We start from the raw sequence: 21,874 nt of genomic DNA on the forward strand, positions 1-21,874 counted from the left end.
TCACTTCAGGTTTACTGTATCCCTTGGACCTTCTTACTCACGATGAAACACAGAAATTGCATCCGAATTTAACACAAAAGCACAATGCCGACTTAAGTACAAGAGGACTGCATTTCTAACTTTCTATGATTTGAACCTCTCCTTTGAGTTGAGTTTTAGATTTCGATGCTTCACGTCAGGTTTACTGTAAACCTGGGACCATCTTATTGACGATGAAACACAGAAATTGCATCCGAATTTAATACAAAAGGCACAATGCCGACTTAAATACAAGAGGACTGACACTCTAACTTTCGATGATATGAACCTCTCCTGTGCTTCCAGTTTTAGATTCCGATGCTTCACTTCAGGTTTACTGTATACCTTGGACCTTCTTATTGACGATGAAACACAGAAATTGCATCCGAATTTTATACAAAAGGCACAATGCCGACTTAAGTACAAGAGGATTGACACTCCAACTTTCTATGATTTAACCGCTCCTGTGAGTCCATTTTTAGATTCCGATGCTTTCTCTTCAGGTTTTCTGTATACCTTGGACCTTCTTATTGACGATGAAGCACAGAAATTGCATCCGAATTTAATACAAAAGGCACAATGCCGACTTAAATACAAGAGGACTGACACTCTAACTTTCTACGATATGAACCTCTCCTGTGCGTCCAGTTTTAGATTCCGGTGCTTCACTTTAGGTTTACCGTATACCTTGGACCGTCTTATTGATGATGAAACACAGAAATTGCATCCGAATTTAATACAAGAGGCACAATGCCGACTTAAGTACAAGAGGACTGACACACTAACTTTATATGATTTAACCGCTCCTGTGAGTGCTGTTTTAGATTCCGATGCTTTGACTTCAGGTTTACTGTATACCTTGGACATTCTTTTTGACGATGAGACACAGAAATTGCACCCGAATATAATACAAAAGGCACAATGCCGACTTAAGTACAAGAGGACTGACACTCTAACGTTCTATGATTTGAACCTCTCCTGTGAGTCCAGTTTTAGATTCCGATGCTTCACTTCAGGTTTACTGTATCCCTTGGACCTTCTTATTGACGATGAAGCTCAGAAATTGCATCCGAATTTAATACAAAAGGCACAATGCCGACTTAAGTACAAGAGGACTGACACTCTAACTTTCTATGATATGAACCACTCCTGTGCTTCCAGTTTTAGATTCCGATGCTTCACTTCAGGTTTACTGTATACCTTGGACCTTCTTATTGACGATGAAACACAGAAATTGCATCCGAATTTTATACAAAAGGCACAATGCCGACTTAAGTACAAGAGGATTGACTCTCTAACTTTCTATGATTTAAACCTCTCCTGTGAGTTGAGTTGTAGATTCCGATGCTTCACTTCAGGTTTACTGTATACCTTGGTCATTCTTATTGACGATGACACACAGAAATTGCATCCAATTTAATACAAAAGGCACAATGCCGACTTAAGTACAAGAGGACTGACACTCTAACGTTCTATGAAATGATCTTCTCCTGTGAGTCCAGTTTTAGATTCCGATGCTTCACTTCAGGTCTATTGTATCCCTGGGACCTTCTTATTGGCGATGAAACATAGGAATTGCATCCGAATCTAATACAAATGGCACACTTCCGACTTAAGTACAAGCAGACTGACACCCTAACTTTCTATGGTTTGAACCTCTCCTGTGAGATGAGTTTTAGATTTCGATGCTCACTTCAGGTTTACTGTAAACCTTGGATCTCCTTATTGACGATGAAACACAGAAATTGCATCCGAATTTAATACAAAAGGCACAATGCCGACTTAAGTACAAGAGGACTGACATTCTAACTTTTTATGATTTGAACCTCTCCTGTGAGACCAGTTTTAGATTCCGATGCTTCACTTCAGGTTTACTGCATACCTTGGACCTTCTTATTGACGATGAAACACAGAAATTGCATCCGAATTTAATACAAAAGGCACATTGCTGACTTAAGTACAAGGGACTGACACTCTAATTTCTCTGATTTAACCGCTCCTGTGGGTCTATTTTTAGATTCCGATGCTTTCTCTTCAGGTTTTCTGTATACCTTGGACCTTCTTATTGACGATGAAACACAGAAATTGCATCCAAATTAAATACAAAAGGCACAATGCCGACTTAAGTACAAGAGGACTGACACTCTATTTTTCAATGATTTGAACCTTACGTGTGAGTCCAGATTTAGATTCCCATGCTTCACTTCAGGTTTCCTGTATACCTTGGACCTTCTTATTGACGATGAAACACAGAAATTGCATCCGAATTCAATACAAAAGGCACAATGCCGACTTAAGTACAAGAGGACTGACACTCTAACTTTCTATGATTTAAACCTCTCCTGAGAGTCCAGTTTAAGATTCCGATGCTTCCCTTTGTTTTACTGTATACCTTGGACCTTCTTCATTACGATGAAACACAGAAATTGCATCCTAATTTAATACAAAAAGCACAATGCCGACTTAAGTACACGAGGACTGACATTCTAACATTCTATGATTTGAACCTCTCCTGCAAGTCCAGTTTTAGATTACGATGCTGCACTTCAGGTTTACTGTATCCCTTGGAAATTCTTATTGAAAATGAAACACAGAAATTGCATCCGAATTTAATACAAAAGGCACAATGCTGACTTGAGTACAAGAGGACTGACTCTCTAACTTTCTATGATTTGAACCTCTCCTGTGAGTCAGTTTTAGATTCCGATGCTTCGCTTTAGATTTACTGTATACCTTGGGCCTTCTTATTGACGATGAAACACAGAAATTGCATCCGAATTCAATACAAAAGGCAAAATGCCGACTAAGGTACAAGAGGACTGACGCTCTAACTTTCTATGATTCAACCGCTCCTGTGAGTCCAGTTTTAGATTCCAATGCTTCACTTCAGGTGTACTGTATCCCTTGGACCTTCTTACTGACGATGAAACACAAATATTGCATCCGAATTTAATACAAACGGCACAATGCTGACTTAAGTACAAGAGGACTTACACTCTAACAACCTATGACTTGAACCACTCCTGTGAGTCCAGTTTTAGATTCAGATGCTGCACTTCAGGTTTACTGTATCACTTGGACCTTCTTATTGACGATGAAACACAGTAATTACATCCGAATTTAATACAAAAGGTACAATGCCGACTTAGCTACAAGAGAACAGACACTCTAACTTTCTATGATTTGAACCTCTCCTGCATCCGAATTTAATACAAAAGGTACAATGCCGACTTAGCTACAAGAGAACAGACACTCTAACTTTCTATGATTTGAACCTCTCCTGTGAGTCCAGTTTTATATTCCGATGCTTCACTTCAGGTTTACTGTATCCCTTATACCTTCTTGCTGACGATGAAACACAGAAATTGCATTCGAATTTAATACAAGGGGCACAATGCCGACTTAAGTACAAGAGGACTGACACTCTAAATTCTATGATTTGAACCGCTCCTGTGAGTTCAGTTTTAAATTCCGATGTTTCACTTCCGGTATACTGTATCCCTTGGACCTTCTTATTGGCAATGAAACACAGAAATTGCATCCGAATTTAATACAAAAGGCACAATGCCCACTTAAGTACAAGAGGACTGACACTCTAACTTTCTATGATTTGAACCTCTCCTGTGAGTTGAGTTTTAGATTTCGATGCTTCACTTCAGGTTAACTGTAAACCTTGGACCTTCTTATTGACGATGAAACACGGAAATTGCATCCGAATTAAATACAAAAGGCACAATGCCGACTTAAGTACAAGAGGACGGACACTCTAACATTTTATGATTTAAACCTCTAGTGTGAATCCAGTATTAGATTCCGATGCTTCACTTCAGGTTTACTGTATACCATGGACCTTCTTATTGACGATGAAACACAGAAATTGCATCCGAATTTAATACAAAAGGCATAAAGCCGACTCAAGTACATGAGGACTGACACTCTAACGTTCTATGATTTAACCGCTCCTGTGAGTCCGCTTTTAGATTCCTTTGCGTCACTTCAGGTTTACTGTATCCCTTGGACCTTCTTATTGACGATAAAACACAGAAATTGCATCCGAATTTAATACAAAAGGCACAATGCTGACTTAAGTACAAGAGGACTGACACTCTAACTTTCAATGATTTGAACCTCTCCTGTGAGTCCAGTTTTAGATTCCGATGCATCACTTAGGTTTACTGTGTACCTTGGACCTTCTTATTGACGTTGAAAGACAGAAATTGCATTCCGAATTTAATACAAAAGGCACAATGCCGACTTATGTACAAGAAGACTGACACTCTAACTTTCTATGATTTGAACCTCTCCTGTTAGTCCAGTTTTATATCCGATGCTTCACTTCAGGTTTACTGTATTCCTAGGACCATCTTATTGAAGATGAAACACAGAAATTGCATCCGAATTTAATACAAAAGGCACAATGCCGACTTAAGTACAAGAGGACTGACACTCTAACATTCTATGATTTGAACCTCTCCTGTGAGTCCAGTTTTAGATTCCGACGCTTCACCTCAGGTTTACTGTATACCTTGGACCTTCTTATTGACGATGTAACACAGAAATTGCATCCGAATTTAATACAAAAGGCACAATGCTGACTTAAGTACAAGAGGACTGACACTCTAACTTTCTATGATTTGAACCTCTCCTGTGAGTCCAGTTTTGGATTCCGATGCTTCACTTCAGGTTTACTCTGAACCTTGGACCTTCTTATTGATGATGAAATACAGAAATTGCATCCGAATTTAATACAAAAGGCACAATGCCGCCTTAAGTACAAGAGGACTGACACTCTAACGTTCTATGATTTGAACCTCTCCTGTGAGTCCAGTTTTAGATTCCGATGCTTCACTTCAAGTTTACCGTATCCCTTGGTCCTTCTCATTGACGATGAAACACAGAAAATGCATCTGTATTTAATACAAAAGGCACAACGCCAACTTAAGTACAAGTGGACTGACACTCTAACTTTCTATGATTTGAACCTCTCCTGTGAGTCCAGTTTGCGATTCTGATGCTTCACTTCAGGTTTACTGTATCCCTTGGACCTTCTTATTGACGAAGAAACACAGAAATTGCATTAGAATTTAATACAAAAGGCACAATGCCGACTTAAGTACAAGAGGACTGACACACTAACATTCTATGATTTGAACCTCTCCTGTGAGTCCAGTTTTGGATTCCGATGGTTCACTTCAGGTTTACTGTATCCCTTGGACCTTCTTATTGACGATGAAACACAGAAATTGCATCCGAATTTAATACAAAAGGCACAATGCCGCCTTAAGTACAAGAGGACTGACACTCTAAAGTTCTATGATTTAAACCTCTCCTGTGAGTCTATTTTTAGATTCCGATGCTTTCTCTTCAGGTTTTCTGTATACCTTGGACCTTCTTATTGACGATGAAGCACAGAAATTGCATCCGAATTTAATACTAAAGGCACAACGCCGACTTAAGTACAAGAGGACTGACACTCTAACTTTCTATGATTTGAACCTCTCCTGTGAATCCAGTTTTAGATTCCTATACTTCACTTCAGGTTTACTGTATACCTTGGACCTTCGTATTGACGATGAAATTACAGAAATTGCATCCGAATTTAATACAAAAGGCACAATGCCGACGTAAGTACAAGAGGACTGACACTCCAACTTTCTACGATTTAACCGCTCCTGTGAGTCCATTTTTAGATTCCGATCTTTCACTTTAGGTTTACTGTATCCCTTGGACCTTCTTATTGACGATGAAACACAGAAATTGTATCCGAATTTAATACAAAAGGCACAATGCCGACTTCAGTACAAGAGGACTGCCACTCTAACTTTCTATGATTTGAACCTCTCCTCTGAGTTGAGTTTTAGATTTCGATGCTTCACTTCAGGTTTACTGTATACCTTGGACATTCTTATTGACGATGAAACACAGAAATTGCATCCGAATTTAATACAAAAGGCACAATGCCGACTTAAGTACAAGAGGACTGACACTCTAACTTTCTATGATTTAAACCTCTCCTGTGAGACCAGATTTTAGATTCTGATGCTTCACTTCAGGTTTACTGTATACCTTGGACCGTCTTATTGATGATGAAACACAGAAATTGCACCCGAATTTAATGCAAAAGCCGCAATGCCGACTTAAGTACAAGAGGACTGACACTCTAAAGTTCTATGATATGATCCTCTCCTGTGAGTCCAGTTTTAGATTCCGATGCTTCACTTCAGGTTTACTGTATCGCTTGGACCTTCTTATTGCGATGAAACACAGAAATTGCATCCGAATTTAATACAAAAGGCACAATGCCGACTGAAGTACAAGAGGACTGACACTCTAACTTTATATGATCTGAGCCCCTCCTGTGAGTTGAAATTTAGATTTCGATGCTTCACTTCAGGTTTACTGTAAACCTTGGACCTCCTTATTGACGATGAAACACAGAAATTGCATCCGAATTTAATACAAAAGGCACAATGCCGCCTTAAGTACAAGAGGACTGACACTCTAACGTTCTATGATTTGAACCTCTCCTGTGAGTCCCGATTTAGATTCCGATGCTTCACTTCAAGTTTACCGTATCCCTTGGTCCTTCTCATTGACGATGAAACACAGAAAATGCATCTATATTTAATACAAATGGCACAATGCCGACTTAAGTACAAGAGGACTGCCACTCTAACTTTCTATGATTTAACCGCTCCTGTGAGTCCAGTTTTAGATTCCGATGCTTTCTCTTTAGGTTTTCTGTATACCTTGGACCTTCTTATTGACGATGAAGCACAGAAATTTCATCCGAATTTAATACAAAAGGCACAATGCCGACGTAAGTACAAGAGGACTGACACTCTAACTTTTATGATTTAAACCTCTCCTTTGAATCCAGTTTTAGATTCCGATGCTTCACTTCAGGTTTACTGTATACCTTGGACCTTCTTATTGACGATGAAACACAGAAATTGCATCCGAATTTAATGCAAAAGGCACAATGCCGACTTAAGTACAAGAGGACTGACACTCTAACTTTCTATGATTTGAACCTCTCCTGTGAGTCCAGTTTTAGATTCGGATGCTTCACTTCAGGTTTACTGTATCCCGTGGACCTTCTTACTGACGATGAAGCACAGAAAGAGCATCCGAATTTGTTATAAAAGGCACAATGCCGACTTAAGTACAAAAGGACTGACACACTAACTTTCTATGATTTGAACCTCTCCTGTGACTTCAGTTTTAGATTCCGATGCTTCACTTCAGGTTTACTGTACCCCTTGGACCTTCTTATTGACGATGAAACACAGAAATTGCATCCGAATTTAATACAAAATGCACAATGCCGACTTAAGTACAAGAGGACTGTCACTCTAATATTCTATGTTTTATACCTCTAGTGTGAATACAGTATTACATTCCGATGCTTCACTTCAGGTTTACTGCATACCATGGACCTTCTTATTGACGATGAAACAAAGAAATTGCATCTGAATTTAATACAAAAGGTACAAAGCCGACTCAAGTACATGAGGACTGACACTCTAACTTTCTATGATTTGAACCTCTCCTGTGAGTTGAGTTGTAGATTCCGATGCTTAGCTTCAGGTTTACTGTATACCTTGGACATTCTTATTGACGATGAAACACAGAAATTGCATCCGAATTTATTACAAAAGGCACAATGCCAACTTAAGTACAAGAGGACTGACACTCTAACGTTCTATGATTTGAACCCCTCCTGTGAGTCCAGTTGTAGATTCCGATGCTTCACTTCAGGTTTACTGTATCCCTTAGACCTTCTTATTGACGATGAAGCACAGAAATTGCATGCGAATTTAATACAAAAGGCACAATGCCGACATAAGTACAGGAGGACTGACGCTCTAACTTTCTATGAGTTAACCGCACCTGTGAGTCCAGTTTTAGATTCCAATGCTTCACTTCAGGTCTACTGTATCCCTTGGACCTTCTTATCGACGATGAAACACAGATATTGCATCCGAATTTAATACAAAAGGCACAATGCTGACTTAAGTACAAGAGGACTGACACTCTAACTTTCTATGATTTGAACCTCTCCTGTGGGTCCAGTTTTGGATTCCGATGCTTCACTTCAGGCTTACTGTATACCTTGGACCTTCTTATTGACGTTGAAACACAGAAATTGCATCCGAATTGAATACAAAAGGCACAATGCCGACTTATGTACAAGAGGACTGACACTCTAACTTTCTATGATTTGAACCTCTCCTGTGAGTCCAGTTTTAGATCCGATGCTTCACTTCAGGTTTACTGTATTCCTAGGACCATCTTATTGAAGATGAAACACAGAAATTGCATCCGAATTTAATACAAAAGGCACAATGCCGACTTAAGTACATGAGGACTGACACTCTAATATTCTATGATTTGATCTTCTCCTTTGAGTCCAGTTTTAGATTCCGACGCTTCACCTCAGGTTTACTGTATACCTTGGACCTTCTTATTGACGATGAAATACAGAAATTGCATCCGAATTTAATACAAAGGCACAATGCCGACTTATGTACAAGAGGACTGACACTATAAATTTCAATGATTTTAACCCCTCCTGAGAGTCCAGTTATAGATTCCGATGCTTCACTTCAGGTTTACTGTATCCCTCGGATCTTCTTTTTGACGATGAAACACAGAAATTGCATCCGAATTTAATACAAAAGGCACAATGCCGACTTAAGTACAAGAGGACTGACACTCTAACTTTCTATGATTTGAACCTCTCCTGTGAGTCCAGTTTTAGATTCCGATGGTTCATTTCAGGTTTACTGTATCACTTGGACCTTCTCATTGACGATGAAACACAGAAATTACATCCGAATTTAATACAAAATACACAATGCCGACTTAAGTACAAGAGGACTGACACTCTAACTTTCTATGATTTGAACCTCTCCTGTGAGTCCAGTTTAAGATTCTGATGCTTCAATTCAGGTTTACTGTATCCCTTGGACCTTCTTATCGACGATGAAACACAGGAATTGCATCCGAATTTAATACAAAAGGCACAATGCCGAATTAAGTACAAGAGGACAGACACTCTAACTTTCTATGATTTGAACCTCTCCTGTGAGCCCGGTTTTGGATTCCGATGCTTCATTTCAGGTTCACAGTATCCCTTGGACCTTCTTATTGACGATGAAACACAGAAATTGCATCCGAATTTAATACAAATGGCACCATGCCGACTTAAGTACAAGAGGAATGACACTCTAACTTTCTGTGATTTGAACCTTACCTGTGAGTCCAGTTTTCGTTTCCGATGCTTCATTTCAGGTTTACTGTATCCCTTGGACCTTCTAATTGACGATGACACACAGAAATTGCATCCGAATTTAATACAAAAGGAACAATGACGACTTAAGTAAAAGATGACAGACATTCTAAATTTCTGTGATTTGAACCTCTCCTGTGAGAACGGTTTTGGATTCCGATGCTTCACTTCAGGTTCACAGTATCCCTTGGACCTTCTTATTGACGATGAAACACAGAAATTGCATCCGAATATAATACAAAAGGCACAATGCCGCCTTAAGTACAAGAGGACTGACACTCTAACTTTCTATGATTTGAACCTCTCCTGTGAGTCCAGTTTAGGATTCCGAAACTTCACTTCAGGTTTACTCTAAACCTTGGACCTTCTTATTGATGATGAAATACAGAAATTGTATCCGAATTTAATACAAAAGGCACAATTCCGCCTTAAGTACAAGAGGACTGACACTCTAACGTTCTATGATTTGAACCTCTCCTGTGAGTCCAGTTTTAGATTCCGATGCTTCACTTCAGGTTTACTGTATCCCTTGGACCTTCTTATTGACGATGAAGCACAGAAGTTGCATCCGAATTTAATATAAAAGGCACAATGCCGACTTAAGTACAAAAGGAATGACACACTAACTTTCTATGATTTGAACCTTACCTGTGAGTCCAGTTGTAGATTCCGATGCTTCATTTCAGGTTTACTGTATCCCTTGGACTTTCTAATTGACGATGGAACACAGAAATTGCATCCGAATTTAATACAAATGGCACAATGCCGACTTAAGTAAAAGAGGACAGACACTCTAACTTTCTATGATTTGAACCTCTCCTGTGAGCCCGGTTTTGGATTCCGATGCTTCATTTCAGGTTCACAGTATCCCTTGGACGTTCTTATTGACGATGAAACACAGAAATTGCATCCGAATTTAATACAAATGGCACCATGCCGACTTAAGTACAAGAGGAACGACACTCTAAATTTCGATGATTTGAACCTTACCTGTGAGTCCAGTTTTAGTTTCCGATGCTTCATTTCAGGTTTACTGTATCCCTTGGACCTTCTAATTGACGATGACACACAGAAATTGCATCCGAATTTAATACAAAAGGAACAATGACGACTTAAGTAAAACATGACAGACACTCTAACTTTCTGTGATTTGAACCTCTCCTGTGAGCCCGGTTTTGGATTCCGATGCTTCACTTCAGGTTCACAGTATCCCTTGGACCTTCTTATTGACGATGAAACACAGAAATTGCATCCGAATTAAATACAAAAGGCACAATGTCGCCGTAAGTACAAGAGGACTGACACTCTAACTTTCTATGATTTGAACCTCTCCTGTGAGTCCAGTTTAGGATTCCGAAACTTCACTTCAGGTTTACTCTAAACCTTGGACCTTCTTATTGATGATGAAATACAGAAATTGTATCCGAATTTAATACAAAAGGCACAAATCCGCCTTAAGTACAAGAGGACTGACACTCTAACGTTCTATGATTTGAACCTCTCCTGTGAGTCCAGTTTTAGATTCCGATGCTTCACTTCAGGTTTACTGTATCCCTTGGACATTGTTATTGACGATGAAGCACAGAAATTGCATCCGAATTTAATATAAAAGGCACAATGCCGACTTAAGTACAAAAGGAATGACACACTAACTTTCTATGATTTGAACCTTACCTGTGAGTCCAGTTTTAGATTCCGATGCTTCATTTCAGGTTTACTGTATCCCTTGGACTTTCTAATCGACGATGGAACACAGAAATTGCATCCGAATTTAATACAAAAGGCACAATGCCGACTTAAGTAAAAGAGGACAGACACTCTAACTTTCTATGATTTGAACCTCTCCTGTGAGCCCGGTTTTGGATTCCGATGCTTCATATCAGGTTCACAGTATCCCTTGGACCTTCTTATTGACGATGAAGCACAGAAATTGCATGCGAATTTAATACAAAAGGCACAATGCTGACTTAACTACAAGAGGACTGACACTCTAACTTTCTACGATATGAACCTCTCCTGTGCTTCCAGTTTTAGATTCCGATGCTTCACTTCAGGTTTACTGTATTCCTAGGACCATCTTATTGAAGATGAAACACAGAAATTGCATCCGAATTTAATACAAAAGGCACAATGCCGACTTAAGTACAAGAGGACTTACACTCTAACAATCTATGATTTGAACCTCTCCTGTGAGTCCAGTTTTAGATTCCGATGCTTCACTTCAGGTTTACTGTATCCTTTGGACCTTCTTTTTGACGATGAAGCACAGAAATTGAATGCGAATTTAATACAAAAGGCACAATGCCGACATAAGTACAAGAGGACTGACGCTCTACCTTTCTATGATTTAAACGCTCCTGTGAGTCCAGTTTTAGATTCCAATGCTTCACTTCAGGTTTACTGTATCCCTTGGACCTTCTTATTGACGATGAACACAGAAATTGCATCCGAATTTAATACAAAAGGCACAATGCTGACTTAACTACAAGAGGACTGACACTCTAACTTTCTATGATTTGAACCTCTCCTGGGAGTCCAGTTTTAGATTCCGATGTTTCACTTCAGGTTTACTGTATATCTTGGACCTTCTTATTGCCCTTGAAACACAGAAATTGCATCCGAATTTAATACAAAAGGCACAATGCCGACTTACGTACAAGAGGACTGACACTCTAACTTTCTATGATTTGAACCTCTCCTGTGAGTCCGGTTTTAGATCCGATGCTTCACTTCAGGTTTACTGTATTCCTAGGACCATCTTATTGAAGATGAAACACAGAAATTGCATCCGAATTTAATACAAAAGGCACAATGCCGACTTAAGTACAAGAGGACTTACACTCTAACAATCTATGATTTGAACCTCTCCTGTGAGTCCAGTTTTAGATTCCGACGCTTCACCTCAGGTTTACTGTATACCTTGGACCTTCTTATTGACGATGAAATACAGAAATTGCATCCGAATTTAATACAAAGGCACAATGCCGACTTATGTACAAGAGGACTGACACTATAACTTTCAATGATTTTAACCCCTCCTGCGAGTCCAGTTATAGATTCCGATGCTTCACTTCCGGTTTACTGTATCCCTCGGATCTTCTTATTGACGATGAAACACAGAAATTGCATCTGAATTTAATACAAAAGGCACAATGCCGACTTAAGTACAAGAGGACTGACACTCTTACTTAATATGATTTGAACCTCTCGTGTGAGTCCAGTTTTAGATTCCGATGGTTCACTTCAGGTTTACTGTATCACTTGGACCTTCTTATTGACGATGAAACACAGAAATTACATCCGAATTTAATACAGAATGCACAATGCCAAATTAAGTACAAGAGGACTGACACTCTAACTTTCTATGATTTGAACCTCGCCTTTGAGTCCAGTTTTATATTCCGATGCTGCACTTGAAGTTTACAGTATCCCTTGGAACATCTTATTGACGATGAAACACAAAAATTGCATCCGAATTTAATACAAATGGCACCATGCCGACTTAACTACAAGAGGAATGACACTCTAACTTTCTATGATTTGAACCTTACCTGTGAGTCCAGTTTTAGATTCCAATGCTTCATTTCAGGTTTACTGTATCCCTTGGACTTTCTAATTGACGATGAAACACAGAAATTGCATCCGAATTTAATACAAAAGGCACAATGCCGACTTAAGTAAAAGAGGACAGACACTCTAACTTTCTATGATTTGAACCTCTCCTTTGAGCCCGGTTTTGGATTCCGATGCTTCACTTCAGGTTCACGGTATCCCTTGGACCTTCTTATTGACGATGAAACACAGAAATTGCATCCGAATTTTATACAAATGGCACCATGCCGACTTAAGTAAAAGAGGACAGACACTCTAACATTCTATTATTTGAACCTTACCTGTGAGCCCGGTTTTGGATTCCGATGCTTCACTTCAGGTTCACGGTATCCATTGGACCTTCTAATTGACGATGTCACACAGAAATTGCATCCGAATTTAATACAAAAGGAACAATGCCGACTTAAGTAAAAGATGACAGACACTCTAACTTTCTGTGATTTGAACCTCTCCTGTGAGACCGGTTTTGGATTCCGATGCTTCACTTCTGGTTCACAGTATCCCTTGGACCTTCTTATTGTCGATGAAACACAGAAATTGGATCCGAATTTAATACAAAAGACACAATGCCGCCTTAAGTACAAGAGGACTGACACTCTAACTTTCTATGATTTGAACCTCTCCTGTGAGTCCAGTTTTGGATTCTGATGCTTCACTTCAGGTTTACTCTAAACCTTGGACCTTCTTATTGATGAAGAAATACAGAAATTGCATTAGAATTTAATACAAAAGTCACAATGCCGCCTTAAGTACAAGAGGACTGACACTCTAACGTTCTATGATTTGAACTTCTCCTGTGAGTCCAGTTTTAGATTCCGATGCTTCACTTCAAGTTTACCGTATCCCTTGGTCCTTCTCATTGACGATGAAACACAGAAAATGCATCTGAATTTAATACAAAAGCACAATGCCAACTTAAGTACAAGAGGACTGACACTCTAACTTTCTATGATTTGAACCTCGCCTTTGAGTCCAGTTATAGATTCCGATGCTGCACTTCAAGTTTACTGTATCCCTTGGACCTTCTTATTGACGATGAAACACAGAAATTGCATCCAAATTTAATACAAATGTCACCATGCCGACCTAAGTACAAGAGGACTGACACTCTAACTTTCTATGATTTGAACCTTACCTGTGAGTCCAGTTTTAGATTCCGATGCTTCGTTTCAGGTTTACTGTATCCCTTGGACCTTCTAATTAACGATGAAACACAGATATTGCATCTGAATTTAATACAAAAGCACAATGCCGACTTAAGTAAAAGAGGACAAACACACTAAATTTCCATGATTTGAACCTCTCCTGTGAGCCCGATTTTGGATTCCGATGCTTCACTTCAGGTTTACTGTATCCCTTGGACCTTCTTATTGACGATGAAACACAGAAATTGCATCCGAATTTAATACAAAAGGCACAATGCCAACTTAAGTAATAGAGGACTGACACTCTAACGTTCTATGATTTGAACCTTTCCTGTGAGTCCAGTTTTAGATTCCGATGCTTCACTTCAGGTTTACTGTATCCTTTGGACCTTCTTATTGACGATGAAGCACAGAAATTGCATGCGAATTTAATACAAAAGGCACAATGCCGACATAGGTACAAGAGGACTGACGCTCTAACTTTCTATGATTTAACCGCTCCTGTGAGTCCAGTTTTAGATTCCAATGCTTCACATCAGGTTTACTGTATCCCTTGGACCTTCTTATTGACGATGAAACACAGAAATTGCATCCAAATTTAATACAAATGTCACCATGCCGACTTAAGTACAAGAGGACTGACACTCTAACTTTCTATGATTTGAACCTTACCTGTGAGTCCAGTTTTAGATTCCGATGCTTCATTTCAGGTTTACTGTATCCCTTGGACCTTCTAATTAACGATGAAACACAGAAATTGCATCCGAATTTAATACAAAATGCACAATGCCGACATAAGTAAAAGAGGACAAACACACTAAATTTCTATGATTTGAACCTCTCCTGTGAGCCCGATTTTGGATTCCGATGCTTCACTTCAGGTTTACTGTATCCCTGGGACCTTCTTATTGACGATGAAACACAGAAATTGCATCCGAATTTAATACAAAAGGCACAATGCCGCCTTAAGTACAAGAGGACTGACACTCTAACTTTCTATGATTTGAACCTCTCCTGTGAATCCAGTTTTAGATTCCGATGCTTCACTTCAAGTTTACCGTATCCCTTGGTCCTACTCATTGACGATGAAACACAGAAAATGCATCCGAATTTAATACAAAAGCACAATGCCAACTGAAGTACAAGAGGACTGAGGATCTAACTTTCTATGATTTGAAGCTCTCCTGTGAGTCCAGTTTGAGATTCTGATGCTTCACTTCAGGTTCACTGTATTCCTTGGACCTTCTTATTGACGAAGAAACACAGAAAATGCATTAGAATTTAATACAAAAGGCACAATGCCGACTTAAGTACAAGAGGACTGACACTCTAACTTTCTATGATTTGTACCTCTCCTGTGAGTCCAGTTTTAGATTCCGATGGTTCACTTCAGGTTTACTGTATCCCTTGGACCTTCTCATTGACGATGAAACACAGAAATTGCAACCGAATTTAATACAAAATGCACAATGCCGACTTAAGTACAAAAGGACTGACACACTAACTTTCTATGATTTGAACCTCTCCTGTGAGTTCAGTTTTAGATTCCGATGCTTCACTTCGGGTTTACTGTACCCCTTGGACCTTCTTATTGACGATGAAACACAGAAATTGCATCCGAATTTAATACAAATGGCACAATGCCGACTTAAGTACAAGAGGACTGACACTCTAACATTCTATGATTTAAACCTCTAGTGTGAATCCAGTATTACATTCCGATGCTTCACTTCAGGTTTACTGTATACCATGGACCTTCTTATTGACGATGAAACACCGAAATTGCATCCGAATTTAATACAAAAGGCACAAAGCCGACTCAAGTACATGAGGACTGGCACTCTAACTTTCTATGATTTGAACCTCTCCTGTGAGTTGAGTTGGAGATTTCGATGCTTCGCTTCAGGTTTACTGTATACCTTGGACCTTCTTATTGACGATGAAACACAGAAATTGCATCCGAATTTAATACAAAATGCACAATGCCGACTTATGTAAAAGAGGACAAACACACTAACTTTCTATGATTTGAACCTCGCCTTTGAGTCCAGTTTTAGATTCCGATGCTGCACTTCAAGTTTACTGTATCCCTTGTACCCTCTTATTGACGATGAAACACAGAAATTGCATCCGAATTTGATACAAATGTCACCATGCCGACTTAAGTACAAGAGGACTGACACTCTAACTTTCTATGATTTGAACCTTACCTGTGAGTCCAGTTTTAGATTCCGATGCTTCATTTCAGGTTTACTGTATCACTTGGACCTTCTAATTAACGATGAAACACAGAAATTGCATCCGAATTTAATACAAAAGGCACAATGCCGACTTAAGTAAAAGAGGACAAAAACACTAAATTTCTATGATTTGAACCTCTCCTGTGAGCCCGATTTTGGATTCCGATGCTTCACTTCAGGTTTACTGTATCCCTTGGACCTCCTTATTGACGATGAAACACTGAAATTGCATCCGAATTTAATACAAAAGTCACAATGCTGCCTTAAGTACAAGATGACTGACACTCTAACTTTCTATGATTTGAACCTCTCCTGTGAGTCCAGTTTTGGATTCCGATGCTTCACTTCAGGTTTACTCTATACCTTGGACCTTCTTATTGATGATGAAATACAGAAATTGCATCCGAATTTAATACAAAAGGCACAATGCCGAATTAAGTACAAGAGGACTGACACTCTAACTTTCTATTATTTGAACCTCTCCTGTGGGTCCAGTTTAAGATTCTGATGCTTCAATTCAGGTTTACTGTATCCCTTGGACCTTCTTATTGACGATGAAACACAGAAATTGCATCCGAATTTAATACAAAAGGCACAATGCCGAATTAAGTACAAGAGGACTGACACTCTAACTTTCTATGATTTGAACCTCGCCTTTTAGTCCAGTTTTAGATTCCGATGCTGCACTTCAAGTTTACTGTATTCCTTGGAACTTCTTATTGACGATGAAACACAGAAATTGCATCCGAATTTAATACAAATGGCACCATGCCGACTTAAGTACAAGAGGACTGACACTCTAACGTTCTATGATTTGAACCTCTCCTGTGAGTCCAGTTTTAGATTCCGATGCTTCACTTCAGGTTTACTGTATCACTTGGACCTTCTTATTGACGATGAAACACAGAAATTGCATCCGAATTTAATACAAAAGGCACAATGCCGACTTAAGTAAAAGAGGACAGACACTCTAACTTTCTATGATTTGAACCTCTCCTGTGAGCCCGGTTTAGGATTCCGATGCTTCACTTCAGGTTCACAGTATCCCTTGGACCTTCTTATTGACGATGAAACACAGAAATTGCATCCGAATTTAATACAAATGGCACCATGCCGACTTATGTACAAGAGAAATGACACTCTAACTTTCTATGATTTGAACCTTACCTGTGAGTCCAGTTTTAGATTCCAATGCTTCATTTCAGGTTTACTGTATCCCTTGGACCTTCTAATTGACGATGACACACAGAAATTGCATCGGAATTTAATACAAAAGGAACAATGCCGAATTAAGTAAAAGATGACAGACACTCTAACTTTCTGTGATTTGAACCTCTCCTGTGAGACCGGGGTTGGATTCCGATGCTTCACTTCAGGTTCACAGTATCCCTTGGACCTTCTTATTGACGATGAAACACAGAAATTGCATCCGAATTTAATACAAAGGGCACAATGCCGCCTTAAGTGCAAGAGGACTGACACTCTAACTTTCTATGATTTGAACGTCTCCTGTGAGTCCAGTTTGAGATTCTGATGCTTCACTTCCGGTTTACTGTATCCCTTGGACCTTCTTATTGACGAAGAAACACAGAAATTTCATCCGAATTTAATACAAAAGGCACAATGCCGACTTAAGTACAAGAGGACTGACACTCTAACTTTTATGATTTAAACCTCTCCTTTGAATCCAGTTTTAGATTCCGATGCTTCACTTCAGGTTTACTGTATACCTTGGACCTTCTTAATGACGATGAATCACAGAAATTGCATCCGAATTTAATGCAAAAGGCACAATGCCGACTTAAGTACAAGAGGACTGACACTCTAACTTTCCATGATTTTAACCTCTCCTGTGTGTTGAGTTGTATATTCCGATGCTTCACTTCAGGTGTATTGTAAATCTTGGACATTCTTATTGACCATGAAACACAGAAATTGCATCCGAATTTAATACAAAAGGCACAATGCCGACTTAAGCACAAGAGGACTGACAAACTAACTTTCTATGATTTGAACCTCCCCTGTGAGTTGAGTTGTAGATTCCGATGCTTCACTTCAGGTTTTCTGTATACCTTGGACATTATTATTGACGATGAAAAACAGAAATTGCATCCGAATTTAGTACAAAAGGCACAATGCATACTTAAGTACAAGAGGACTGACACTCAACGTTCTATGATTTGAACCTCTCCTGTGAGTCCAGTTTTAGATTCCGATGCTTCACTTCAGGTTTACTGTATCCCTTGGACCTTCTTATTGACGATGAAGCACAGAAATTGCATCCGAATTTAATACAAAAGGCACAATGCTGACTTAAGTACAAGAGGACTGACACTCTAACTTTCTATGATTTGAAACTCTCCTGTGAGTCCAGTTTTAGATTCTGATGCTTCACTTCAGGTTTACTGTACACCTCTGACCTTCTTATTGACGTTGAAACACAGAAATTGCATCCGAATGTAATACAAAAGGCACAATGCCGACTTATGTACAAGAGGACTGACACTCTAACTTTCTATGATTTGAACCTCTCCTGTGAGTCCAGTTTTAGATCCGATGCTTCACTTCAGGTTTACTCTATACCTTGGACCTTCTTATTGATGATGAAATACAGAAATTGCATCCGAATTTAATACAAAAGGCACAATGCCGAATTAAGTACAAGAGGACTGACACTCTAACTTTCTATGATTTGAACCTCTCCTGTGGGTCCAGTTTAAGATTCTGATGCTTCAATTCAGGTTTACTGTATCCCTTGGACCTTCTTATTGACGATGAAACACAGAAATTGCATCCGAATTTAATACAAAAGGCACAATGCCGAATTAAGTACAAGAGGACTGACACTCTAACTTTCTATGATTTGAACCTCGCCTTTTAGTCCAGTTTTAGATACCGATGCTGCACTTCAAGTTTACTGTATTCCTTGGAACTTCTTATTGACGATGAAACACAGAAATTGCATCCGAATTTAATACAAATGGCACCATGCCGACTTAAGTACAAGAGGACTGACACTCTAACGTTCTATGATTTGAACCTCTCCTGTGAGTCCAGTTTTAGATTCCGATGCTTCACTTCAGGTTTACTGTATCACTTGGACCTTCTTATTGACGATGAAACACAGAAATTGCATCCGAATTTAATACAAAAGGCACAATGCCGACTTAAGTAAAAGAGGACAGACACTCTAACTTTCTATGATTTGAATCTCTCCTGTGAGCCCGGTTTAGGATTCCGATGCTTCACTTCAGGTTCACAGTATCCCTTGGACCTTCTTACTGACGATGAAACACAGAAATTGCATCCGAATTTAATACAAATGGCACCATGCCGACTTATGTACAAGAGGAATGCCACTCTAACTTTCTATGATTTGAACCTTACCTGTGAGTCCAGTTTTAGATTCCGATGCTTCATTTCAGGTTTACTGTATCCCTTGGACCTTCTAATTGACGATGACACACAGAAATTGCATCCGAATTTAATACAAAAGGAACAATGCCGACTTAAGTAAAAGATGACAGACACTCTAACTTTCTGTGATTTGAACCTCTCCTGTGAGACCGGTTTTGGATTCCGATGCTTCACTTCAGGTTCACAGTATCCCTTGGACCTTCTTATTGACGATGAAACACAGAAATTGCATCCGAATTTAATACAAAGGGCACAATGCCGCCTTAAGTGCAAGAGGACTGACACTCTAACTTTCTATGATTTGAACCTCTCCTGTGAGTCCAGTTTGAGATTCTGATGCTTCACTTCCGGTTTACTGTATCCCTTGGACCTTCTTATTGACGAAGAAACACAGAAATTTCATCCGAATTTAATACAAAATACACAATCCTGACTTAAGTACAAGAGGACTGCCACTCTAACTTTCTATGATTTAACCGCTCCTGTGAGTCCAGTTTTAGATTCCGATGCTTTCTCTTTAGGTTTTCTGTATACCTTGGACCTTCTTATTGACGATGAAGCACAGAAATTTCATCCGAATTTAATACAAAAGGCACAATGCCGACTTAAGTACAAGAGGACTGACACTCTAACTTTTATGATTTAAACCTCTCCTTTGAATCCAGTTTTAGATTCCGATGCTTCACTTCAGGTTTACTGTATACCTTGGACCTTCTTAATGACGATGAATCACAGAAATTGCATCCGAATTTAATGCAAAAGGCACAATGCCGACTTAAGTACAAGAGGACTGACACTCTAACTTTCCATGATTTTAACCTCTCCTGTGTGTTGAGTTGTAGATTCCGATGCTTCACTTCAGGTGTATTGTAAATCTTGGACATTCTTATTGACGATGAAACACAGAAATTGCATCCGAATTTAATACAAAAGGCACAATGCCGACTTAAGCACAAGAGGACTGACAAACTAACTTTCTATGATTTGAACCTCCCCTGTGAGTTGAGTTGTAGATTCCGATGCTTCACTTCAGGTTTTCTGTATACCTTGGACATTATTATTGACGATGAAAAACAGAAATTGCATCCGAATTTAGTACAAAAGGCACAATGCATACTTAAGTACAAGAGGACTGACACTCAACGTTCTATGATTTGAACCTCTCCTGTGAGTCCAGTTTTAGATTCCGATGCTTCACTTCAGGTTTACTGTATCCCTTGGACCTTCTTATTGACGATGAAGCACAGAAATTGCATCCGAATTTAATTTAAAAGGCACAATGCCGACTTAAGTTCAAAAGGACTGACACACTAACTTTCTATGATTTGAACCTCTCCTGTGAGTTCAGTTTTAGATTCCGATGCTTCACTTCGGGTTTGCTGTACCCCTTGGACCTTCTTATTGACGATGAAACACAGAAATTGCATCCGAATTTAATACAAAAGGCACAATGCTGACTTAAGTACAAGAGGACTGACACTCAAACTTTCTATGATTTGAACCTCTCCTGTGGGTCCAGTTTAAGATTCTGATGCTTCAATTCAGGTTTACTGTATCCCTTGGACCTTCTTATTGACGATGAAACACAGAAATTGCATCCGAATTTAATACAAAAGGCACAATGCCGAATTAAGTACAAGAGGACTGACACTCTAACTTTCTATGATTTGAACCTCGCCTTTTAGTCCAGTTTTAGATACCGATGCTGCACTTCAAGTTTACTGTATTCCTTGGAACTTCTTATTGACGATGAAACACAGAAATTGCATCCGAATTTAATACAAATGGCACCACGCCGACTTAAGTACAAGAGGACTGACACTCTAACGTTCTATGATTTGAACCTCTCCTGTGAGTCCAGTTTTAGATTCCGATGCTTCACTTCAGGTTTACTGTATCACTTGGACCTTCTTATTGACGATGAAACACAGAAATTGCATCCGAATTTAATACAAAAGGCACAATGCCGACTTAACTAAAAGAGGACAGACACTCTAACTTTCTATGATTTGAATCTCTCCTGTGAGCCCGGTTTAGGATTCCGATGCTTCACTTCAGGTTCACAGTATCCCTTGGACCTTCTTACTGACGATGAAACACAGAAATTGCATCCGAATTTAATACAAATGGCACCATGCCGACTTATG

The sequence above is a fragment of the Schistocerca serialis genome, chromosome 9 (assembly GCF_023864345.2).
Source record: "Schistocerca serialis cubense isolate TAMUIC-IGC-003099 chromosome 9, iqSchSeri2.2, whole genome shotgun sequence".
NCBI lineage: Eukaryota > Metazoa > Arthropoda > Insecta > Orthoptera > Acrididae > Schistocerca > Schistocerca serialis.